Raw genomic sequence first — 17,555 nt, forward strand, 5'->3', positions numbered from 1 at the left:
CCTGATTCTCTTCGGTGGTCATCTGGTCAGTTCGGGCACCTTTTTGTGCCTTAGTCGGAATAAAAACAGGTCTGGGTGAAAACGTCCAAGTGTTCGTCAGGGATGTTCTTGTTTTTTTCGATTATTGGTCAAGGACGTCCAAGTGTTCTGCACGCCCAAGTCCCGCCTTTGCTATGCCTCCGACATGCTCCCTTGAACTTTGGCCATCCCTGCGACAGAGTGCAGTTGGGGATGTCCAAAATCGGCTTTCGATTATACCAATTTGGACGACCCTGGGAGAAGGACGTCCATCTTCCGATTTATGTCGAAAGATGGGCATCTCTTTCGAAAATTAGCCCAATGGTAACACATACATAGTAACATATCATAGTAAATGATGGCAGATAAAGACCTGAATGGTCCACCCAGTCTGCCCAACAAGTTAAATCTATTTTACATGGTATGTGATACTTTATATGTATACCCAAGTTTGATTTGTCCTTGCCATTCACAGGACACAGACCGTAGAAGTCTGTCCAGCACTGTTCTTGTTCTAAAAGTTCTGAAGATAACATTGAAGCCCCTTAAAATTTACACTCTAGTCCATCCATATCTATTCAGTTACCATAGAAGTCTTCCCAGCACTGGTTTTGCTTTCCAATGACCAGCGTTGCCACCCAATCTCCGATTCCGTGAATCCATTCCTTCTAAACAGGATTCCTTTGTGCTTATCCCACGCATGTATGAATTCCATTACCGTTTTAATCTCCACCACCTCCCGTGGGAGGGCATTCCACGTATTTACCACCCTTTTCATGAAAAAATACTTCCTGACATTATTCCTGAGTCTGCACCCCTTCAACGTCAATTCATGTCCTCAAGTTCTACCACCTTCCCGTCTCCGGAAAAGGTTTGTTTGCGGATTAATACCTTTCAAATATTTGAACGTCTGTATTATGTCACCCCTGTTTCTCCTTTCCTCCAATGTATACAAGTTCAGGTCAGCAAGTCTGTCCTCGTACGGTTTGCAATGCAAATTCCATACTACTTTTGTAGCTTTTCTTTGCACCACTTTCAGTCTTTTTACATCTTTACATTTTTAGCTAGACACTGTCTCCAAAACTGAACACAATCCTCCAAGTGGGGCCTCACCAATGACTTGTAGAGGGGCATCAACACCTCCTTTCATCTGCTGGTTTTACCCCTCTCTATGCAGCCTAGCATACTTGTGGCCACATCCATCGCCTTGTCACATTGTTTCTTCACCTTCATATCCTCTGACACCAACACCTCAAGGTCTATCTTCTGAGTCGAGCTTACTAATCTCTCTCCTCCTATTCGGTATCTCTCTTTTCAGTTTCTGCACCCCAAGTGCATCACTCTGCACTTCTTGGCATTAAATTTTAACTAAACTAGTTAAACTGGGGATATATAATTTAAGGTTTCTACAGGTATATCTAAAATAACATTCAAAATAGAAACATGTTTCGTCCTTAGGCGTCCTCATGAGAATGAAATCTAGAAAATAAAATCTTCATTCATAAATGATAATGCTATATAATAATATATTGTACAACTTAGTGAAATAATTTAGTAAACTAAATTATTTCTAAATTATTTCACTAAGTTGTACAATATATTATTATATAGCGTTATCATTTATGAATGAAGATTTTATTTCTAGATTTCGTTCTCATGAGGACGCCTAAGGGCAAAACATATGACTACATGTTGAGAGCGAGAGAAGGCATCCATGGTTTTAAGGAATGGGCACTTTATCACATAGTAAATGAAAAATAAAAAAGAGGCACTTTAAAGAACTGGGTCAACACACAGCTGTACAGAGCGTTCCACCAGCTCCGCACTTAGTCATTTGAAGTTAAGTACAACTTTTGCTGTTTATATTGTCATCCATAATAATAGCATTATGAAAGGTAGGGAGGGTTGACGTTGCGATGATGCTTATAAAGGTGGTGATTTAGCTGCTCGTCAGCTTTATTTACATACCCAGTTCTGAGCACTGTTCAACTTTAATTATTTTTAATCGTTCAATTTATAGAAAATTCCATCTTCATTCAGCTATTTAGCTATTTAGTTTGAATTGTAGTAAGAGGTAAGGTTTTTCAAGAACATAGGTTTCTATTTTGAATGTTATATTAAATTTTAACTTCCAGACCTTCAACCATTCTTCTAACTTTTGTAGAGCCCTTCTCATTGTTTCTGTTCCCTCCAGGGTATTGGCTATCTTCGTGAAAGTTATCTGACTCTGGGTTTCATTGGGAAGATCTTTTTGATCTTTTTTTTTACTTAAGGAGCATAATTTCAGGTCTGGGAAACAGATAGAAATGATTATATAATTAATGATTTGTTGGATGTTAATATGTTGTAACAGCTTTTCATTCATTGTATGTTGATACTTTGGCATATTTAGAGCAAATAGATGTTAAAACCAGTGGTGGTTTTACATGGTCTTAGTGGGGTCATTTTGTTGTCAGATTTTAAGATGTTTATTGTGTTAAATAAAGATGATAGGTTTTGAAGGTATTTGAATATTTAAGTATTGTCTCCAACAATTAATATATTGTATTGAATGCATATTCATTATGGATATCCTAAAACCCCCAACTGGCTGGATGTTCCCCAAGGACTGGGTTGAGAAGTACCATTCTTAAGGGCCATTTTACAAAGGTGCATTAGGCTCTATGCATGTGCAGTGTGCTCCAAAATGAGACTACTGACAGGCTGCCACGCCCCCTGATGGTAGTTTCAGATTTGCCACGTGCCCGTAACACTTAGATGATTTATTTATTTTCTCCCATGGCGGTAATCAGCAGTTGGCACTCGATGACCAGTCATAGCACATGTAGTGTGTGAGCCCTTACCACTAGATCAATGGGTAGCATTAAGGGCTCAGGCCGGTGTTAGGCGCATACCGGATTCAGTTTCCTGTCCCATTTAAAAAAAGCCCTTTTTTCCAGACGCAGTAAAAACTGGCCCTGTGCACACCTAATACACGCACCCATACTACTGCAGGACTCTTTTTGCCGTGGCTTGGTAAAAGGGCCCCTAGGTTACTGCTCTGAAATCAATGGAATTTGCTGTATTGCATAACTAAAACTGAAATGCTAGAGAGTGCCATCAGGAAAACGAATGAAAGATATATTAATTTTGCTAAAGAGGTGAACATTTCATATTTACAGAAAATATGCTTCAGCAGTAATTTTGAGAAGTGTGGCTAATCTCAAAGGGTTGTCTTCTCATCATTGTGCTACGTGATAGTTATTTATCAATGGCCAGAAAATAAGTAGCACATCTGCATGTATCTGAGATGGGTCTTTGTTATACAGCATATATTTTATTCAAACGGTGGAAATTTATCAGGAAGATTACTAATTTGCCACTATTTGACCTCCCATAAAGCCTCTGCCCTAACACCAAATAACACATTTTTATTTTTGTATTAGACACTTCTCCTGAGTATTTATTTGTCATTACTTATTCCTGGCTTCTGAATGAATTACTTATATCACTATCAGCTCTGTACTGCCTTGGAAGAAAATTTGATTTCCTTTAGTTTATTGATCCTTTGTACTATACAGATTTATTATTATCATTTGATATTGTCGTGCAAGAGTGAAACAAGCTGGAGCTAAAAGCAGTGATATAGAAAATTCAGTGTGATGGAAATCCAGTGAGATGGAAGCAAAAAGCAGTGTACTCATCAAGCCAATATGAGGAAGGGCAAGCACAGATTTAAATAATACATACCTAGAGAGGCAAAACAGCACACACACACTTCTCTCTAGTATTACAGTCTAGGGGAATTCTACAAACAATCAGTTCTCTTGCAAGCAGACAGCAACTAATACATTCTTATAGCAAGTCCTCAGGAAAATCTCCAGCAATATCATTGAAACTTAGGGCTTCTTTTACAAAGCCGCACTAGCGATTCCGGTGTGGTAAATGAAAGGAAGCCCATAGGAATTGAATGGGCTTCCTCTCATTTGCTGTACCAGGAATCAGTAGCACGGCTTTTTAAAAGAGACCTTTAGTTTAGAGAGTTGCACGGGTCAGAAATCTTACTCATCCCCGCCCGTCCCTGCTGGAATCTTACGCATCCTCACTCATCCCCACTGGAATCTTATCTATCCCCACCCATCCCCGCAAAACTTTAACCCGCCCCCACCTGTCCCCGCAAGAAATTTAACCCATCCCCACCCATCCCCGTAAGAATTTAATGGTACATAAAAGAAAAATTTCGGTCAGCTCCCTCAGTCTCTGATCCAGAGCACTGTAGGCAAGGAAAGAATGGAAGTTGAAACTTGGAACACTCTGGTGTGCACATGTAAGATTTGTCTCTGATTTACTGGCTGAGAGGGCACCACATGCACGCACCAGTAGGTCAGGTGACATCCGATGCTCATGCCTGCGTCATCTGAGGTCTGGGCGTCAGCCCGGGAGCAAAGAGGATTAATTGTAACATAGGAAGTGACAACAAATAAAGATCTGAATGGTCCATCCAGTCTGCCCAATAGTCACACTCATTATCAATTCATGATTAAATCAATGAGTGTGATATTATATACTTGATTATGGTCTTTCTTTCGTGTTTCTGGAACATAGACCATAGAAATCTATCTGGCCCTATCCGTATGTTCCAACTGCTGGAGTTGCCATTGAAGCCTACTCTGTCCAGCATGGTCCTTATGTTCCAGCCACTGAAGTTGTTGTCTAAGCCTTTTCCAGCACGTCCTAAACCAGATTGCCATGTATGAGACACAGACCATACAAGTCTGTCCGGTATCAGTCCTAGTTCATCACAGGCAGAGTCGCCATCTAAGCATCACTTGACACATCCACACACATGTAGCCATTTAAGGTTAGGTTTTTTATAACTTCCATTTTCTTATTAGAGATCCTCTGTGTTCATCCCATGCCTTTTTGAATTCCATCATTATTTGTGTCTCTACCACCTTAATGGAAGACTTTTCACATTTGTGCTGTTAAAGCAAGAAAGACGAGGAGGAGGAGGAGGAGACAGCACTCAAAGAACTTGGTACTCGGTAGATGAGAGGCTGGTGCAGGTGCAGCTTACACTTCCACGGGAACCCCGCAGGAACTGCCTCTATCCCCCCGCAGGAACCCCACAGGACTGCTTCCATCCCTGCGGGAATCCCGTGGGTTCCGCGGGATTCCCGTGAACCGCGTTCCCGTGCAGCTCTCTATTTAAATTTAGCCCTGTATTATACTGGTAGCCAGTGAAGTTTTTGCAAAAATGATGTGATGTGGTCATGTCACTTGCAACCTTTTATTAGTTTTGTTGCAGCATTCTGAATCAGTTAAAGCTGGTGCAGGTGGTCACTTAGGGAAGATTTAATTAGAAAATGATAGAGGTATAATTTCAATAGTGCTATCCCAGAATTCTGGGATGTCAACCCCTTTGTAGAATACCAATTCTCCAACCCACTCTTTTCGTGGGTTGGAGAATTGATCACCTGTGTGAATTCTAGTGTTTAGGAAGGCAGCTGTGGTGGTATCTGGGGTTTTGATATGTAGATTGAAATCTCCCATGATCACCATCCTAAGATAGTTCAGGATCATTTGAGTAATCAGGTTCAGGAGTTCTTGCACATAGAATATATTGTTACGAGGTGCTTGATATACCATGAACAGCCAGATTGTTTTTTCCTCTTCAAGCTGGATTAAAAGAGATTCTGATTAATTTAGTTTGCAAAATTTGCAGGGAGGGGGTAAAGTAAGCACAAGCAGTTACTGCAGCTCTATGGCTTATGTAAATATTTCAGCTAAAACATACATATGTATTTACTCTGTTATAAGAGTATTCTAGAAAGAAAACCAGGCACGTACCTTTCTTTATAGAATATGTTCCTTAGTACCTAAATACAGCAGTAGAGGATATGGAGCCACCCAGTTTTAGGCAGCAAGTAGGTGTATAAATGGTGTCATTTTATCTATATGTATGTGTGTCTGTGATATTCAGTCAGCCAAGGTAGAAGAAATAAGGTGAATGCTTTATTTCAGTAAGCCTGAGGCCTGTTGCTTGACAAGGTCAAGAAGAAAAAAGTAAAGTCTCTAATTCAGAGGGAAAAAGTCTTGATAAGGGCTTGTGGCTGACAAGACCCAAACACAGTCAATGGTGTGTGACTGCCACGCCCCCAACCACAAGCTGTAAAGTTCTTTTTCACTCTCTCTGGACCAGTCAGGCTTCAGAACTGGGTTCACAAGTATCCAATTGAAAAGGTTGGCTTACCTCAACCAGGTCATAGTAGCTAGACATATGTAGTGAAGGTGTATGCTGGAGATCATTTCTTCTATCCCTGGGCCTCCTTAACCCCGCTCCGGCTTTGCTGTTCCTGGTTCCTGTCCCTTTGGCTTCACCCCTCCTGTCTCACTTCCTCTCCAGGCGAGACTAAGGGTTGTAAGGTGGCTCTCTGTACCTGAGGGATCATTCTTAAGGGTGAGGGGCAGTGTTCTATATACCCCCTCACAGTAGCCAAATACACATGTAAATTTCCTCTTATAGAATACCACTTAGTGTAAAAGTGCACACATGATTTGATAGCTCATTATTTGCTGGTTGGCATATAATGGGAGTTTGGGGGAGCGTGGATGGAGCAAACAGGTATGCATTTAAATTTTCATACTTCATGACTTAGGCATGTATGTGCTAACATCTAGATGAGGGCATTTCCACCAGCTACATAGGGCTGATGTAAATGATTTTGACTTAATGTATGCAAGTTTTTGGCCATTTGCGCTATAAAGGAAAGTTTGAACCTATTTTTCTTTTGTATGATAGGTTTATAAATAGGTGCCATAAGCAGCACCTATAATGGGCATCCTGTTTATGGAATTGCCCTCCACCTATGCTAAAAAAACACAATTTTAGTTGTACTGGGAAAATATAATTTTCAATGAATTTGCACTTGGAAATCATTGTTGTTTACATCTATTAAATGGCTTTTAAAAGTATCCTCTCTAAGCAGTTACTTAACTAACCAAGGGATCCTTTTACAAAGCAACGGTAAGCCTAATGTGGGCTTACAGCTCACTAAAAAGAAGTACCACTGGGCTAACGCAGCAGTCCAGCAGTAGTTCCCACCCCCAGCTTGTCGTCATATCAAATCACAAGTCAGGAACCAGTGTGTACCCAGCAGTAATCAGGCAGTGCCACCTGCTGCCCAGTTACTGCCGGGTTAGTGCAGGAGCCCATACTGCCACCTCAATAGGTGGTGGTAAATGCTCCCCCCCCCAAAAAAAAAAAAAAAAAAAATACATAGCCATGCATTTGGCCATTTCTTTTTTAAAAAAAAGAAAGACCTACCTTTTACCCACTGCGGTAAAAGGGGGCCTTGGCGCACATCAAAAACACACACTGACACCAGCGCAGGCCCCCTTTTGCCGCAGATCGGTAAGAGGGGCCCCAAGTAAGGATACTAAACCCTCAAATGTTCTGCTTTTGGTCTTTATGTCTTGCATCCAATGGTGTGTATTTAAGCTTAAATACAACACTGCATGGACAGATTATCATTTTCATCCTGCTTAACCAAGTGCCCAAGTGATTTACTTCCATCTAGTGCTGTACAGAGACTGATTTATACTTCCCTTAGTGCAATCTCCTTCTTACCATGAGCAATCTATTCATCAGAGTTCTCTCTATTCTCATCTATCACAGAAGCATTCATTCAAGTCCACCATTCAACTGTTTTCAGTACACTTTGATGTTAATTTTATAAAACTTTGCACCTAAAACAGTAGAAGGACTCTTATAAAATTAGGTCACGCCTAAAAGTGTGTGCGTGATGTGAGCCAGCCCATACTTTTATAGTGGGCATGTTCAGAGTATGGTTAGGGCAGACATGCAGTTTTCACATAGAGGGGCATAATCGAACGGAAACGCCTATCTCCATGGGCATTTATCTCTGAGAACGGGCCGAACCATATTTTCGAAAAAATGGACGCTTTTGAGCTGGGCGTTTGTTTTTTTTAGCGATAATGGAAACTAAAACGCCCAGCTCAAAAACGTCCTAATTCGAGCCATTTGGTAATGGGAGGGGCCAGGATTCGTAGTACACTGGCCCCCCTGATATGCCAGGACAACAACTGGGCACCCTAGAGATCAGTGCGGTGGACTTCAGAAAAAGCTCCCACGTGCATAGCTCCCTTACCACGGGTGCTGAGCTCCCAACCTCCCTCCCCCAAAACCCACTACCCACAAATGTACAACACTACCATAGCTCTTAGGGGTGAATGGGGCACCTACATGTGGGTACAGTGGGTTTTGGAGGCCTCCCATTTACCAGCACAAGTGTTACAGGTGGGAGAGGGATGGGCCTGGGTCTGCCTGCCTGAAGTGCACTGCGGTACCCACTAAAAGTGCTCCAGGGACCTGCATACACGCAGGCCTCTAGGACTTTTTACTGCTGTATAACATTGGCACACCAGTTGACACCTGAAGACTAATCTCTACGAAAACATCCTTTATTGGAATAACCGCGTTTACTCACAGTTAACTGCAGATCAGAGGTTCTGCCCCACCACTGGCCACAAGTCTCCCTGGTAGTGAGATTAGCAGGTCAGAGCTGGCAGAATGCTGTACAATGCCCTCTTTCAGCCACATTCAAGGTAAGAACTAAGTTCTCTAACATGGCTAACACATGGAAGGGATCTAAAACTGGCTTACAAAAATGGCCACTACCTCATGGACTACCGGACACACAACAGGGCACACTCTGACCCAGTAGGCAGGGGGAAAAGCACCATGGGAGAAGAGCCTACCAACTACCAACATCGTGAGACTGTAACACAAGCTAATGAAATCACGGAGCCCAATACCCTACACCCACCACAATGCAATGCTGATGTGACCCTGTAGTGCACCCGAGAGCCACAACTGACCCAGGGAAAGGCTGTGAGAGGATCAAACATATTCTGCTGTCATGGAGGTGGGTACGGAATTTGAGACTGGCATACAGGCTGGGAAAAAAGTTTTTAAAGTGGGTTTTTTTGGTGGGAGGGGTTAGTGACCACTGGGGGAGTCCGGGGAGGTCATCCTCGATTCCCTCCAATGGTCATCTGGTCAGTTGGGGAACTTTTTTGGGACTTGTTCGTGAAAAAAAAGGGTCCAAAAAAAGTGACCCAAAATCGCGGTAAAAACGCCTTTTTTTTCGATTATCAGCTAAAGACGCCCATCTCTCCTCGGCTGCTAACCACGCCCCAGTCCCGCCTCCGACCCCCCCCCCCCGTCAACTTTATTCATTTCCGCGACGGAGTGCAGTTGGAAACGCCCAAAATTGGCTTTCAATTATACCGATTTGGGCGCCTTTGCCAGAAAAACGCCCATCTCCCAATTTGGGTCGAAATATAGGCGTTTTTCTCTTTCGATTATAAACAGGATACAGTACTTAATATTTATGCCTTCTCTCAACAAGTATTATTTATTTATTTTTTCATTGCACTTGTATCCCACATTTTCCCACCTCTTTGCAGGCTCCATGTGGCTTACAATACATCATGAATAGTGGAAATATAGAAGAAGATATACATTTAGTATAGCAGAAGGATATTGGGTAAAACATGATAGTAGTTTAACAAGCAAATATTGTAAGGCAATAGGAGTTCATATTTGTTGATCTTTGTGGTATGCCTTGTTAAAGAGAAGTGTATAGTTCTGTAAATTGATGCCTAAATGTAGGTTTGACAAAGAAGCAATTCTATAGCTGTATTAAGGTATGCCTAACCCATTATTGAATAGTAGCTCAAAGAAAGCCACTTTGGTGAGCCAAAACATAGGAGTAATGGCTTATGTCAAGTCAATGAAAGGCATAAGGCAGCAAGTCTATGTTAGGCACTGTGCTTTATAGAGTACACAGCCAGATTTGCATGCAAATTTTAATATGTGTCAATTAATATCAACAATTGGTTGTTAGCACCCAGTTATTGAAAGGTCAGAGCTCATTATTCAGTTTATTTGCATGTACATCTCAGAAGAATCCTCTAAATGCCTTGTAGAATGGTAGTGGAAGTAGCCAAATACCAAATCGTAATAAAAATACCTTCCTCGGCTATCAGTAAGAAGGTTTAGTCACAGGTTGTGTATTTTATTTAATATAGTTTAATAATTTTAAGGGGGAAAAAGGTCGAAAGGAAGCTGTGGCAATGATTCAATATTGGAATAAGGAGAGCTAAGTGCTTTTACATTCATCTGTTTACTATCGTTTATATAGTGATGAGTATCATATCCTGTGGCATCAAATTCTTGGGGTTTTTTCTGCCGATGATAATGAACAGATCCCTTAAAGACCGAGAGATTGGTCAACAGGATTGTCTACCTTTTGTGCATTGGTTTTAGTCCAAGCACTTTGAGGCGGCTTTCTCCCCCTGTGACTATAAACCTTCTTACTGATAGCCGTGGGAGGTATTTTTTACATCTCAGAAGAATGCCCAAAGTTGGGTGTGCATCTTTGGGAGTCATATATAAAATCAGGGGGTTAATGCCTCTTGTAAAGTCCAAATGAGCACTTATACGTGCTGTGGAGAAGCTATAAATTCTAATGTTAATCTATTTAGACATATGTTCATTCCCCTTCTGAAGTGGGTAATACACATGTAGATAATGGTTGCATCTAAGTCTGAGGAAAAAGAAAAGGAGAAAACATCCACAGGATCAACCAAAGGTCCAAAACATCAGCGGTAGTGGTCCAGGAAAGGTGGAGAAAACCAAGGATTCATATAAAAAAGTTTTTGAGGCATGATCAAAGTTACTATTTTACTACCCAAACCAAGCCTGTCCATCTGCACATAGCTCAGATGTACATGTGTGAATTCCAGTTTTCTGAAATTGAGTTTTTGTTGTGTTTCTGAGATACACATGTAGATGCTGATATTTACACATGTAATTTGTAAACAGGCTCTTAGACTACAGGCCTTAATCTAATAATTCTTGAAATTACAGTGAACAGAAAAAGTTGTCATTAACCATGCTGCTGTATATTAACATTGTTTTTTTAGGATAATTTTCAAAGTAAAAGTATGTCTGTATCTTGCTCAAAAAATTCAGCAAAGTACACAGCATAAAAAAAATGAGCAGGTACTTTTTTTACAAGAACATGGTTATTTCTTAAAAGTGTCACATAATTTACAGCTATGCAGGCTATTATGAAAATTGTGCTCATGAAAGAAAATGTTATAGCAGAGCACCTGGTTTAAGAGGGCAAGTAAGCACCTACTTAGGCAGCATTTTATAGAGACAAGTGGATTCAGATTTTAGAAAGCATACAGATGTCAATTTCTCATGCATTTTGGAACACTGTTCCTTAACAACTATGATGTATTACAAAATCTTTATTCCATCTTATAAATATTCTAATACACTTTTCTAAAACATATTGCCGCGGTTCACCAATATTGCACATTCATCACATATCTTCAAAACACTTATTCCCCCTAAAGAAAAGGACAAAAGAGCCAGCACCCAGCCTATTAATGGAGAGTAAAAAGTTTTAATACTTATCTTGATAGTCCTCGAAAGATAATTCAAAAAATGGCTGCATAGTTCCCCTTTAGCGAACCCAGTGTAGAGAAAAGGTCCAAAACATACTCCACAACTCAAACAGTCATCAAAATGAGTCACTGTCAATGTAAATCCAGTGAATCAATCTGCTGAATTTTCACACGCTTGTGATAATATTCCAGTTATCACATCCAACCAGGTGCTAGGGCATACTGCTTTAATGCTCCACACCACTCTCATGTTAGTACTCTCATCCAGCCATGACTCAATACGGTCCATGTTTCACTCATCAGAATGTCATCAGGGGTCAATTATCTAAATACAGAGCAACAGTCACTGTAACACTCCTATCAATCATACACACATTTTTACAAAAATACACAATATAATCAAACTAAACAAACATAAAAATTATCTTACCAGTGAAATGAGCAGCAGAAGACTCAGGCTCCCATATCATGTGGCGGGTAAGTCAAAAAGACGCCCAGACATGCGTATAGAGCCTTCCGGAAGTCCAGTCCTTAAAACAAGATCCAAACCCCAACCTACACAGTGGGCCAATCAGTTTCCTTATTGAGACCATGAGGTACTACAGTATTCCAACTGAAAATCATTCATTGTTCTTTCCTAGATAGCATCAAAGGAATGCTACCACCCTTGGGAGCAACCACCTGACATAATACTAAAAACCTCAATTTATTTTAGAACAGGATCTGCTGACATACAGCCTCTTCTAAACTATATGAGAAATGGATGTTCTAAGTGCTGGCTACGTCCAGAATGAACTGAAATGTTCAAACTATGAGCAGGGCTAAATAAGAGCCATGGATGTCTCTGTGGCAGCAGAGAAATGTCCATGTTTTAAAATGGCCACGTAGACATCCATGTAAAGGAATAACCTAAGAACTAGAACAGCTTATTGAGAACCAGGGTGGATGCTGGTTTAAATCTCACTGTAGCATCAGATAAGTTCCTTTTTTCTTCTTCTTTTATTTTAAATTGTAAGTGTTCTAGGAAAAGAAAAATACCTACTCTAACCATCCTTACTCCCTCCAGTGAAGATTGCTCAGTTGGAAAACCTTTCTGTAACCTGGATGTGCCAAGTTCCAGGTCTAAATAGAAGCATCTAATTTTTTTTGGACATGGATGTCCCTTCCCCTTCTGAAATCAGAATTGGAGATCAATATTTTGATTCCTCCCTAGTCCCACCCAAAACATGACCAGACCATTCTGCTTATTTTTGAAGGAGAAGGGCACCCATCTTCCGACACAAATCGGGAGATGGGCGTCCTTCTCCTAAGGTCACCCAAATCGGCATAATCAAAATCTGATTTTGGGCATCCTCAACTGCTTTCCGTCGCGGGGACGACCAAAGTTCAAGGGGGTGTGTTGGTAGTGTACCGAAGGCGGGGCGTGGGCATGGTTAACAGATGGGCATCCTCGGCCGATAATGGAAAAAAGAAGGGAGCATTTGGCAGACTTTACTTGGTCCATTTTTTTTAATGACCAAGCATCAAAAAGGTGCCCAAACTGACCAGATGACCACCGGAGGAAATCGGGGATGACCTCCCCTGACTTCCCCCACCTCCCACCCTGAAAAAAACAACTTCAAAACTTTTTTTTCAGAGTATGTCCTTTGCTATGCCTCTGTCCCTGCAATGGCAGTTGAGGATATCCAAAATGTGGATGCTTCTGTGAGAAGGACATCCATGCCTTTGACACTCTCTTTATTTACTTATTTATTTGGATTTTGGATCACAAGTAGCAGCAGTGAGATTTGAACTGGCCACCTCTGGATTGCAATACTAGTGCTCTAACCACTAGGCCACACCACTCCCTTGAAATTTGGCAATCCCAAATAGAAAAGGAGTGGCTTAATGGTTAGTGCAGCGGCCTTTGATCCTGGCAATATAGGTTCAATTCCCACTGCACCTCCTTGTGATTTTGGGCAAGTCAAATGCACAAGGGGCATTTTTTGGATATGACGTTTAAGTCTGAATATGGATGTTTTTTGTAAAACATCCAAAATCAGAAAAGGAAAGGTCATTTTCTACAAAAAAAAATAATTCTATCTTTTTGAGATTTGGATGTTTTTCCAAACAGCATTTTCAAACAAAAAAAACCATCCAAATGCAAAACGTACAAAATACACAAGAAAATCCACAATAGAATGAAACCATTCACATGTTCTAAGTGTGGTAAAAGCTTTGACTTAATGTAAATCTCAAAGTGCATCAGAAAGTCCACACGGGAGAGAAACCATTTGCTTATATAGAGTTTGGTAAAAGCTTTGGTCAGAAGGTAAACCTCACAATGCACCAGAGAACACACACAGGAGTGAAACTATTTACATGTCCTGGGTGTGGTAAAAGCCTTGGTTGGAAAGAAAGCCTTATATGGCATCTGAGAAGCCACACAGCGATGAAACAATTTACATGCACCGAGGAGGTAAAAGCTTCAGTTGCATTGGGACAGGTAATTAGGGAATGCACACGGTATTTAGATATATGTAATGAGACCTCCTTTTCATCTATAGATCTGAATTCAGAGCCCAAATCTAATGAAACAATAGACACAAGGCTCAGATGTTATAAAAAAATAGAAAGCTTGGCATCAGGTAGAATAGTAGAAAAATGACATCCCAGGAAAGCAATAGGGCATCCTTGGGGGTACTGCAGTGGACTTTATAAAATGCTCCCAGGTACACATCTCACCATTGCTCCCTTACCTTGACTGCTGAGACCCCCCCCCCCCAAACTCACCTACAACCCACTACCCCCAACTGTACACCACTACCATGACCCTTACGGGTGAAGGTAGCATCAATATGTGGGTACAGTGGGTTTCTGGTGGGTTTTGGAGGGCTCACTGTTTCCTCCACAAATGTAACAAGTAGGGGGAGGTAGAAGCCTGGGTCCACCTGTCTGAAGTGCACTGCACCACTACTAGACTACTCCAGGGACCTGCATGCTATTCTAGTGGACCTGAGTATAAAATCTGAGGCTGGCAAGTAATATTTTTAATCATATTTTTTGAAGTGGAAGCGGGATAGTGACCACTGGAAGAGTAAGGGGAGGTGATCTCTGATTTCCTCCAGTGGTCAGCTGGTCATTTGGGGTACCTTGTGTGGCTTAGAGGAGTAGCCTAATGATCAATGCAGCAGACCTTGATCCTGGGGAAATGGGTTCAATTCCCACTACAACTATTTGTTATAAAAACAGGTCTAGCTCAAAACATCTTGGACATTTTTGTTTTGTTCCATTATGGATTACGAAAAAAAGATAGCATTAGAGGCAAAAAAGCATAGTAAAAATTTTTCCGGTATATTAAAAGCAGGAAGCCGGCAAAAGAATCAGTTGGGCCGCTGGATGACCAAGGGGTAAAAGGGGCAATCAAGGAAGACAAAGACGTAGTGGAGAGATTGAATGAATTCTTTGCTTCGGTCTTCACCGAGGAAGATTTAGGTGGGATACCGGTGTCGGAAATGATATTTCAAGCGGACGAGTCGGAGAAACTTACTGACTTCACGGTAAACCTGGAGGACGTAATGGGGCAGTTCAGCAAACTGAAGAGTAGCAAATCTCCTGGACCGGATGGTATTCATCCTAGAGTACTGATAGAACTGAAAACTGAGCTTGCGGAGCTACTGCTAGTGATATGCAATTTATCCTTAAAATCGAGCGTGGTACCGGAAGATTGGAGGGTGGCCAGTGTAACGCCCATTTAAAAAAGGTTCCAGGGGAGATCCGGGAAATTATAGACCGGTGAGTCTGACTCGGTGCTGGGGAAAATGGTAGAGGCTATTATTAAAAATAAAATTACAGAGCACATTCGAGGACATGGATTACTGAGACCGAAACAGAGAGTGGGGTTAAATGGGCAATATTCACAATGGAGAAGGGTAGTTAGTGGGGTTCCTCAGGGGTCTGTGCTAGGACTGCTGCTCTTTAATATATTTATAAATGATTTAGAGATGGGAGTAACTAACGAGGTAACTAAATTTGCTGATGACACAAAGTTATTCAAAGTCGTTAACTCGCGACAGGATTGTGAAAAATTACAGAAGGACCGTACGAGACTGGGAGACTGGGCAGCTAAATGGCAGGTGACGTTTAATGTGAACAAGTGCAAGGTGATGCATGTGGGAAAAAAGAACCCGAATTATAGCTACGTCATGCAAGGTTCCACGTTAGGAGTTACAGACCAAGAAAAGGATCTGGGTGTCGTCGTCGATAATACACTGAAACCTTCTGCTCAGTGTGCTGCTGCAGCTCGGAAAGCAAATAGAATGTTGGGTATTATTAGGAAAGGTATGGAAAACAGGTGTGAGGATGTTATAATGCCGTTATATCGCTCCATGGTGCGACCACACCTTAAGTATTGTGTTCAATTCTGGTTGCCGCATCTCAAGAAAGATATAATGGAATTGGAAAAGGTGCAGCGAAGGGCCACTAAAATGATAGCGGGGATGGGACGACTTCCCTATGAAGAAAGATTAAGGAGGCTAGAGCTTTTCAGCTTGGAAAAGAGATGACTGAGGGGAGACATGATAGAGGTATATAAAATAATGAGTGGAGTGGAACAGGTGGATGTGAAGCGTCTGTTCCCGCTTTCCAAAACTACTAGGACTAGGGGGCATGCGATGAAACTACAGTGTAGTAAATTTAAAACAAATCGGAGAAAACGTTTCTTCACCCAACGCGTAATTAAACTTTGGAATTTGTTGCCGGAGAACGTGGTGAAGGCAGTTAGCTTGGCAGAGTTTAAAAGGGGGTTAGACGGTTTCCTAAAGGACAAGTTCATTTACCGCTACTAAATGGACTTGGGAAAAATCCACAATTCCGGGAATAACATGTATAGAATGTTTGTACGTTTGGGAAGCTTGCCAGGTGCCCTTGGCCTGGATTGGCCGCTGTCGTGGACAGGATGCTGGGCTCGATGGGACTTTGGTCTTTTCCCAGTGTGGCATTACTTATGTACTTATGTAAGTCTTAGGAATGCCCAAGTCCCACCTTGAACATGCCCCTGGCATGCCCCCTTGAGATTTAGACATCCTTCTGATGGACTTAAGAGAAAAACATCTAAAAAGAGGTTTCAAAAATACTGATTTGGATGTTTTTGTGAGATAAACGTCCAAATGCAGACTTTTTGAACGTTTTTCTCTTTTGAAAATGAGCCTGATAGGCACCTGTCCACAGGGCCATGCTGATGCAGTAAGCGAGGTAAGCGCCGCAGGGGGGTGCCACTGCCCTGCCGTCCATCTGCTCACTTGCAAAATCTTTCACCTGAACTTGTGATTCTCCTATCTCTGCTGCCCTCCCCTTTCCATGTAAAGGAGCAGTATTAATTGAGGCAGGCACGCTCTTCAAGTTACGTGAGAATACAACCAGATTGCTATTTATGCTTCGGTTTGGGGCTAGCTCCTCAGTCAGGGTGAGTTTCAGAGCTTGAAACAGCATTCAAATTAAAGAGAACCTGAAATTTTAAAAGTGCTAAAAATAAGTTTTAAAAGTATTTGCCTTAAATCTAATTGCAGAATTCAGGTGCTGGGAGTCTGTACTTGGTTGTCATATGCTCAGATTTGTTTAAATCATATGCAAATTAGTCCGGTGTTTTTCACTAAACATTCCCATGAGTGTCTGTATGTTAATCTGCATTCAAATAGAGCTCTCTGATTGGATGATCAGCTTCTGTTAAGAAATCTGCCCGGGAAGTGAACAGAGTGAGAGCTGTCCTTTGCCAAGAGAGTCATCCAGCTGTGACTTCCTGTGTTTGTTGACTGAAGTTATAAAAGAGTGCCTGATTGTGGTAAATGAGAAAATATAAGTGAAAAGAGATTGGTGGCGATTGAAGTTTCTCTAGTGAGAAAAGGATCTGAATATTTCAGGATTACTTGAAGTTTATGAAGAATAGAAAAGGGTGAATTTCAGTTAAGAGTGTTTAAATCCTATAAGCTATATAAAGGCTAGGTAGATTTAAGTGACTGTAAGCAAGGAAACCTTAATATTTGATCTGAAATAAATATTTGATCTGAGATAGTTGA

Source organism: Microcaecilia unicolor, chromosome 5 (assembly GCF_901765095.1).
Source record: "Microcaecilia unicolor chromosome 5, aMicUni1.1, whole genome shotgun sequence".
Lineage (NCBI taxonomy): Eukaryota > Metazoa > Chordata > Amphibia > Gymnophiona > Siphonopidae > Microcaecilia > Microcaecilia unicolor.